At 35.8% G+C, this 9,212-nt stretch overlaps 1 pseudogene; it reads right to left on the bottom strand.

The window, feature by feature from the left end:
- Positions 1-2,006: 2,006 nt before the first annotated feature.
- LOC107169978 (uncharacterized) lies at positions 2,007-3,560 on the bottom strand (annotated as a pseudogene).
- Between the last annotated feature and the right edge of the window lie 5,652 nt (positions 3,561-9,212).

The following is a 9,212-nucleotide window of genomic DNA, read 5'->3' on the forward strand; positions in this document are numbered from 1 at the left end:
TGACTACTGAATAGTGCGTCTACGGTTTCGTACTCATTAAACCATAATCCAGTATGGTGTGCTGTTGTGACATTACATCGTTATTATCGATACCTCAACTGGCTAAACTTACACAATTATTATTCCATCGTCTGTTGTATCATTGTAAAGAATACTGCAGATTATAGTTAGTAAGCATTTATTTCAGTATTTGATTGAGTTGTCGTTGACCACCTACTCGTTTATTATATCAATCATGTTTATTGATTTATTTGTATTGTGAAGGGCCATTTTCATTATTGTTATTTTACTATTCAAAATTTATTCATACATTCACATACATGTATAAAATGCTCGCGAGATATGCGACTCTTTCGATCCAAAGTTACGGGGCCCCAGTGTTATACACAAAAATTAATCACTTTTGTTGCGTAGTAGTAAATAATTTTTATTTAAAAACATAATACATGATAGACGGTGGAGGAATGCCTCACCATACGTGACATGTATACTTAATCTGACATTAGTCTATATACTGTAGTTTCAATAATAAACACATACATACCTAATATAAAATCATTTAAAAAATTTTACGTCTAGGAGTTTTATTCATATTAATACAACAATCAACAACTTAATATAAAAAGTATTATGTAATTATAAAAATGTATGATATAAGTATACACATACAGGGTGTCCCGCGAGGATTTACCCATTTATCTCACGAAAAAATGAAATGTTAAAATTCTGGTTTTATAATAAGATTCAGAGGGATAAGAACTACAATTATTTCATTTTTTAATTTATTTTAACGTTTTTGTAAAAATATAAAAAAATATATTTTTTTATTTGATTACCTATTTCCAAAAATATTAAAGATAGCCATTTTGTAGGGTTTATTTTTCTGAAAATATTGACGTTTCAAAATTTTATTTTCATTAATTTCCTGATTTTTAATATTTTTTCTAGTTTTGAAGAAATAAAATATGATTATAAATTACTATTAGTAACACGGAAAATATTCGGCTGGCCGTATGGGAATGCGCGCGGCGCGGCGGGTCACATGTTTGATAACATTACGGTGTTAAATGATTCGCAATTTTTCTCGAAACTAAATAAAGTATTAAAAATCAGGAAATTAATGAAAATAAGATTTTGAAACGTCAATATCTTCAGAAAAATAAACTCTACAAAATGGCTATCTTTAATTTTTTTGGAAATAATTAAATACAAAAATATATATTTTAACTTTTTTACCAAAACGTTAAAATCAATTAAAATATGAAATAAGTGTAGTTCTGATCCCTGTGAGTCTTATTAAAAACCAGAATTTCGATATCACCATTATTTTGGGAGATATTGCAATGGGCAAATCCTCACGGGACATATTGTATATTGTTTTTAAGATATTTGTTTTTTTTTTGGAAAGCTCGCCAATAGGGTATTTATAAACAGTTAGCCCCAATGACTCGTATTTAGGGATAGGGTGTTAATATAATAAAGAATTAATAGAAAAATAATTGTAAAATATACAAAAGGTTTGAGATGTATTCACTAATAAATGATAGTTAATTATACTTAAACCATACAGGTGGACGTCTCCACCAGTATATTAACAAAAATAATAATAAATATAATAAGAACCTCCGATTCAATATAAATAATAATAATAATTACAATGACTAATACAATGGTATCGTAAACCGTAAGTAGGTCATGGGATACCTAAATAGACTACAATATATATAATAATAAGATAATACGAAGTATACAACCGTAGCGCGGCTGGATGATAACGCCCACGTAATATCAATACTGATATGCTGCGACTTCGACGATCTGATCGACCAGGTGACGATTGGGGACCACCTATACGTGTCTGACGCGACACCACGTCAAAACAAATTGAAAATATTAAGAGCAGCCACATACAATGTGACACCCGTACCAATATGGATCACGGGCCGTATAGACTATACCGGTATAAAATGTCCATTATAGTTGAAACCGTTAAAACTGGTTATCACTACATTATCTACGACAAAGTCATGTTTCAAAGCAACGAAAGTCTAAAAGTATTTAATAGTAAAAGTAATTAGATACTTATTATTGTTCTTATTGATATTGTTTTTGTTGTATACATAATTGTGTAAATTATTATTATTTTATGATTGCACGGCCAGTATTTGTTGAATGGCAGCCCATTTATCGGGAGCTACGTAAACGCCCAACAAATAAATTTAATTAGAATATAACAATTCAAATAGATATTAAAATAGCTTTAAAGTCCGTTCGGAAATAATACTATACGAAAATTTAAGAATCAGAAAAATCCATTGTTGAGCGTCCACACTTTGTCACTGTCGGTGATCGCGCCGAGCAGCGCGAAAACCCACGCCAGGAACATAAACAGCAACAGCGTACGTGGATCTTGAGATTCCTGCGCGTCCGGTTGACGCCGGTGGCGTTGCTGCAACTGCCATCACTACCAGACGTCTTGAACCCATTATCGGAAGTGACGATCAGCCGGACAGCACCAAAGAACGACACGTAGTTAGCGGTGATTGCAGTCTCGGCTGTAAACACGAACAACACGACCAATAACTGCGGGTTCCGGAACCAACAGTCGTAATGGATATTGGGCTGGAACTCGGGAAACAATGCACCACCAGCCAACTGTAGTTGTATGGTAGCGGACAGCGCAGTGAGTGCGGCGGGTGCGAGCCACGCAAACATCGAATAGACGATGAACCGGCCGTGGCGCTGACCGCCAGCCACCCGAAGTTTCTTTGTTGACACGTGCAGCACGATACACGCACATCAGCTGACATGACAAACATCAACACAACAGCAGCTAGGAAACCGAATTGTGTCATGAGCGCGGATACCGAGGACGGAAGTCCACTGCCTGCATGCAGGGGACACGGCTCACAATGCCACACGGATAGGTAGCGCATGTAGCTAATCAGTAAGTCTGTGGACAAATTGGCCAGGTTCTTTCGGGCAGTTGGGCTCAGCATCTGCATGACATCCAAAGAATCCAAACAGCGTGAGATGCGCGATCAGCGCCGTGGTTGACAGCCACTTCCGCGTCCTCAGTGCACACCTGCAGTATAGAGCCCCGACACCCGTGACCGTGGCCGTCGGACGGTCTCCCATTCTGTATTGGACACGTTTCTTTTACGCATATAGGTAAACTGTCCCGTTGCCCATGGTCCGTACGTCGTATTCTCGTTGGGCAAACGTTACGAAGGCGAAGCACACACATGACAGCTCTTTTCGAATCACGTTCCTGCACTTCATCGTGGTTACGATGTATTTTTCATCTGGGGGGGGGGGGGGTACGTTTCACGCCGTTTGCCGGCCTCACTGACTGTGAACAGCGATACGAACCCTAATATACCACTGCATAACGGCGGAGGTGGTGGTTCGCACGTCAAATGATTTGTGGTCGATCCGTTGCAGCAAGCGCAGTCAAAATTTCGAAAAATGAGCCGATAATGGTCATCGATTGGTTGATATTCGAAACGGGTGTATGTGTGTGAATGTGTGATGCGCACGCCAAGGAAATGGTGGTTGGAGTGTCAACGGGACAGCCGTCTACGATCCCGCCGGTCGCGGTACAAAAGGATGTGGTTTAAAGTTTAACACCGCCCGTCAAGCACGTAATACATGAATAGTGGTTTCCAGTATACTATCTGCACACTAACGATGTTCGCCGTGGCACAATGCGCAACAGACGTTCTTGTAAGCGTGTCGCTGTCGCTGCTTGATACGAATTGGCGGATATGAAATCATTTTCACCCCATTCAACTTCAACCTTCATATTTATGTTGATGTAAAAAAAATGTGAAATTGTCAATTTTTTCATTTAATTGTAGTATAGCTGTGACACTTGTTGATAACAATCTCAACAACATTTATATTTTATTGAATTTTTCAATGGAAATTTTTTTAATACGAGTCCAACTTGGTTCTAGCTAGATCACGGTGACGCTAAGCTACATTTTGGAAAAATATTATTGTCAAAAAGTTAGCTTGAACTACTCAAAGGAAATCAAATAGTTTTTTAATGTTAAAATTATGTTCAAATAAAATCATAATATTGTAGATTTATTATGAGATTTGGTATATATACTAATTAATTCAATAATTCAATAATCTTTTCAATTATAGGTATATTATTCTCACAATTTAGCATATACATTAGATCAAAAGATGTACTTAAAAAACCTCATTTAAAAACAATTTTTTGTTATATAGTACATTAAAGGTTAAATAAATAACGATTCAATAACATTAATTTTTTAATAAAACATTTTATTTTTTTTCCAAAATTTGTGGTTTTACTTTTTAGTTAAAACATAGTTTATAAATGTTTTTAAACTATTAGTTTATACCAATATTTAAATAATATATATTTTATGAACAGTAATATATCAAAATTAAAATATTTTTAAGCATTAAAAATTAATCATTTAATATTATACTAGTATTAACTACTATATGTGTTGTGTATACTTACCTTGAATAAAGTATTAGTGAATAATTCTACAGTAAAACGATAATCTAAAATTTGAAGTATCGAAAAATTATACAATATTGCAAAATAATATAAAAATGTACATTCGGGTCACCATGTAGTTACTATACATATAAAAATTATAACATTAAATATTTAAAATTATAAAAATAATAATATTAACTACTTAATATATTTTTAATTATATGATACAATTTTATACTATTTTAAACTATTTTATCGACCTAGTAATATAATATCCTGCAGAAATCAGGATGAAATTTTATGTAGCTAACTTTCACCTCCTAAGACATAATATGTTTTAATAAATAAAAAATAAAAGAAACACACAGCACGATCAGACATTTAAATATTATTTTGATAGGTATATGAACACACCGACACATTGGTGTGAGGAAATATAATATATAACATATTATTTGTAATTTTATTATGTTACCCATAATAATATACTGAAGAGGTTTATAAGACAATGGTCTTATAATTATTATTATTGCCGTATGAAAATGTATTTTGTTTTGATCCAACACCAGTGCAGATAACTATACATACTTTATATTATTTGTTTGATTTGTTATTTTTTACGGGTTATTGATCGTAAGGTAATTTACCAACAATTTAGTAAACAAAAACAATATAAGCTTTTATTAACTCAATTTTATTATGAATCATTCTGAATTTTAAATAACGTTATAATTAATAATAATAATAATACACATATTTTGTTTATTGATAAATTATTTTTATTAACCAACTTATAAATGAGAGCTTAAAAGTATTGGTTGATTGATCCAGCAAAGTGTAAGTCCATCGTTTTCTCCGAACTGATGTCACGTTATTGCTGCTAGATGACCAGGAGAACGATGATGAAGTTAGGCCGTAGAAGTATTTGTTCATGTCCTTGGATATTTTGTGAGACAAGTGACCGACACCGAGGTTGCCGCCGCCGACGCCGTGGACAAGCGAGTCCACTACGTAGCGGTGGCACGTGAATGCAATGAATACGAATAGGCCCTGGAACGTGTTGAGAATAACGAATAGCACTTGGCGTCTGTGTAACTGGCTACTATGCTGGAGGACCACGTCAGGCTATAAGCACGCCGAGACGGCAGTACATGTGGAAATTGCGGCGCATGTGACGCGTGTTGATGTGCCGGACGGTGGCCCAGCTCGAGTGTATCATGTACGCACGACATTAACGGTCATGATGGTGGTCAGTGGGCCAGCAAAAATAACAACAGCGCCGTTTTGCTGCCGAACCGAGGACGGGCGTTGTTGGGCACGGCGTCTGCGGCCACCGCAACAAACGTGATCATGGCCGGCACCAGTCAGCAGACAGCCGAGTAGATGAGAAACTTTTTCGTGTGTCGGCCAATGGTGACGCGTAGCTCGTCGGTGGCCAAGCGAAGCGTGCGCCAGCAGTCGAAGCTCATCACCAACATCCACGCGAACGACATGAGAAACGCATAATAGGTTAAAGCGGAAACGAACGCCAGGTTCTTGCTGGACAGTTTCTTTATCACGGGTAGCACAGCAAACACAGCCAGGTGCACGATCAGTAACACCGCAGATACGCCCAGTCCCACATAAGTAAAAACCGCATACCTCAGCGTTTCGGTGGTGGCCACCAAACTTTGGCTGGTGACAGTTACATGGCCACGACGGAACAGTTGAGTGGCACGTCATCACCGGCCACTGACATCCGTAACGACTGGCATGTCTTATTGCTGTACTGGTCGTAAAATGTGTCCTGGTCGTGGCACTCGTGATGGCCGGGTTACGCAACGTGATATTTTCTGTTATTTTTAACTATTTATGTCTTTATGGCGATAATATTTTTAAACCTTTTGGCTTTATTCTTATTTATCGGTTAGCATTGTAGGCATGTTACTAGCTATGCAATTGACTGTTCATGGTAATTTGTGGAATCTATATAGCCCTCCTCAATACTAATAACACAAATTACTGTATTATGAGTTAAATTTAATAACACCAAATACCGTAAGTATATCTCCACTTAAATACAAGGTTTAAATAAATATTGTAGGTACTAGGTACACTTGAATTTTAGATGCGATCATTAATTTGTGATCAATCATTTCTTCAAAACCATCGGCCATCGTATAATACTTAATTATTCATATTTACTTTGCTGAGGGGTTGTTGATATTGAAATATATACAATATAAGAAATATTTAATAATTTAATAATATAGGTATTAAACAATACCTACAATTATTCTATAACCTAATATATTTAAATGTGTAATATGGCCGTCTAAATCTTACCTGCAGTAACCATATATAATATCATAATAATAGTATTTATAATATAGCAGGGGTCCCCAATTATTATTTTTGAAGGGCCGCATTACAAATCTGGAAATTGTTCGTGGAACATAAAAAATGATAAAATCAGTAATAAGTACTAATAACCAATGAACAAAAATGATAAATTTACAACATTATAGAAATTAGAACAATAGGTATTATAGATTTTTACTTTTTTTCTATTCTGCTGGCCGGATAAAATCTGTGCGGCTAAATGATAACTATAAATATATTTAATTTTTACAATCAAATTACCTACCTATTATAACTATAAATTTAAAAATGTAAAATTATTTGAAAATACCAATACATTATAACGGTCACTATATTATTTAAATTTAAATAAATTTCAATCCTACTAATTTTACGTTAGTTGAACGTTATTATACTAGTGAATCTAATTTTTAAAAAAATCCTGAAAGGTGTTTTATCTCCCAACTCTGTAGAGAATTCGTTTTCTGTGATTATGGCTATTATCACATATAGATAGATAATAGTTAAATATATAAAGTAATATTCTTACATTATTTTACATCTTGTTTAGTTTATCATTGTGTAATTCTATTCGTTTTGTCGAGAAAAGTCTGACAATTCAAATATTCTATTGCATGATACTAGTTTATAATATATAATACTATACTAGTTGTGTACGGGGGGACATGAAAGAAATATTAGTTAGATTTAGTGTGGCTGACTGAACCCGTAGATAACTTTTAAAAAAAACTTATGACCCGAATGGAACGGCAACTACTGGTAACAGCGGTGTTACTTCACTAGAACTGCAACAGTGGACAGACACGGTGGTTTTGTCTTTTGGTGATTTGCGAGGGGATATAGCGGGTAGATATATCACGTTAGACGGCGAAACCACGAAACTACCCGGAACACCACGCACGTCGACGATGATCAAACACTCAAAATAAGAAATTAACAGTGATATAATTGACATAAAAAAGATTTAAAGATAAAGTGGTGTATTCAATAAGCCTTGTGACTAAAAATAGTTAAAGCACTTTTTAATATTTGTGTAAAGACAATAAGTACGGTCCTGATGTGACAACGTACGATACGAAACAAAATATTATTATGACAGCCGTTTTAAATACTTATACAATCGATAAACGACGCGGCGACATGTGATTGTATAACCACCGAGAGCGTATCTACGCCATAGGTGTTATATTATAACTGATAACTCAAAAGACACCACATCTAAATACATATAAAAATAAAAATAAATAATTACAATAGGCGATTGTGTGGATGTGTTAAACCAGCACTCATCCGGTGCCACTGATAATGCTTACGCTTCGGCGGCAACACGCAGGTAGATACGAATGCAGCGGCACTTCGGGCGGTGAATGAGTGAGATGTTGCGTTCTGCTCAGCCACCAAGCCGAAAAACAAAAACTCAATAATTTATTTGTCGTGAATGCCTTCTGATCAGAGCAACAAAAAAAAAAAAAACTGACAAGTACAATGATCACACAAGGTTTTTACGGCGGTACCCAAAAACGGCGAAGGTCGTGACATTTCAGTATTTGGTTTAACCGATAATTAGACATTTAGACAACTGGACCGACGTAAATCAGTTACGACACGGCCGACGTGCGACGGTAGACCGTCGTTGAACTAACGCGTAGCGATATAGCGGAAATAGGGCCGTTCATTGAAATGTATACTTGAAGGAATGGTAGCGGAACATGTTGACGGAAAAACTATAAGAGCGCCCCATGTTTTTAAGGACCACACACACTGCGGTGATGAACGGTACGGTATCGATACGTTACTGGTAACGATAAAATAGTTCATCATAGTTTATGAGACAAACCACATCGGTACAATATTATCGAGTCGGTGAACAGAATGCGCAGCGATAATTTTTGTGTGGGCAAATAATGAATATAATTAAATGTACAAGCGCATGGCTGTTATACAACGATCCCGGAAATTAAGCTCGAGCACAATACGGTCATTGTTTTCCGCTTATTGTCACAGGCTGTACGACCTGTTCTTCATACGTACCGCCGTTTCATAACCCAACGCATACCGGAAATCAATTTGTCTACCAATATCTTTGTATGTGTCCTGACAAGTGACTACTGAATAGTGCGTCTACGGTTTCGTACTCATTAAACCATAATCCAGTATGGTGTGCTGTTGTGACGTTACATCGTTATTAGCGATACCTAAACTGGCTAAACCTACACAATTATTCCATCGTCCATTGTATTGTTGTAAAGAACACTGCAGATTAGTCACTAACAATGTTGTTCGGTCCGGGAGCATATTATGATAGTAATACGCGCACTCCGGACATCTGATTGCTTACCACTAAAACCTAGATCTTAAAAATATG

The sequence above is a fragment of the Diuraphis noxia genome, unplaced genomic scaffold (assembly GCF_037042655.1).
Source record: "Diuraphis noxia isolate RWA-SAM2 unplaced genomic scaffold, SU_Dnox_SAM2 contig0004, whole genome shotgun sequence".
NCBI classification, from domain to species: domain Eukaryota; kingdom Metazoa; phylum Arthropoda; class Insecta; order Hemiptera; family Aphididae; genus Diuraphis; species Diuraphis noxia.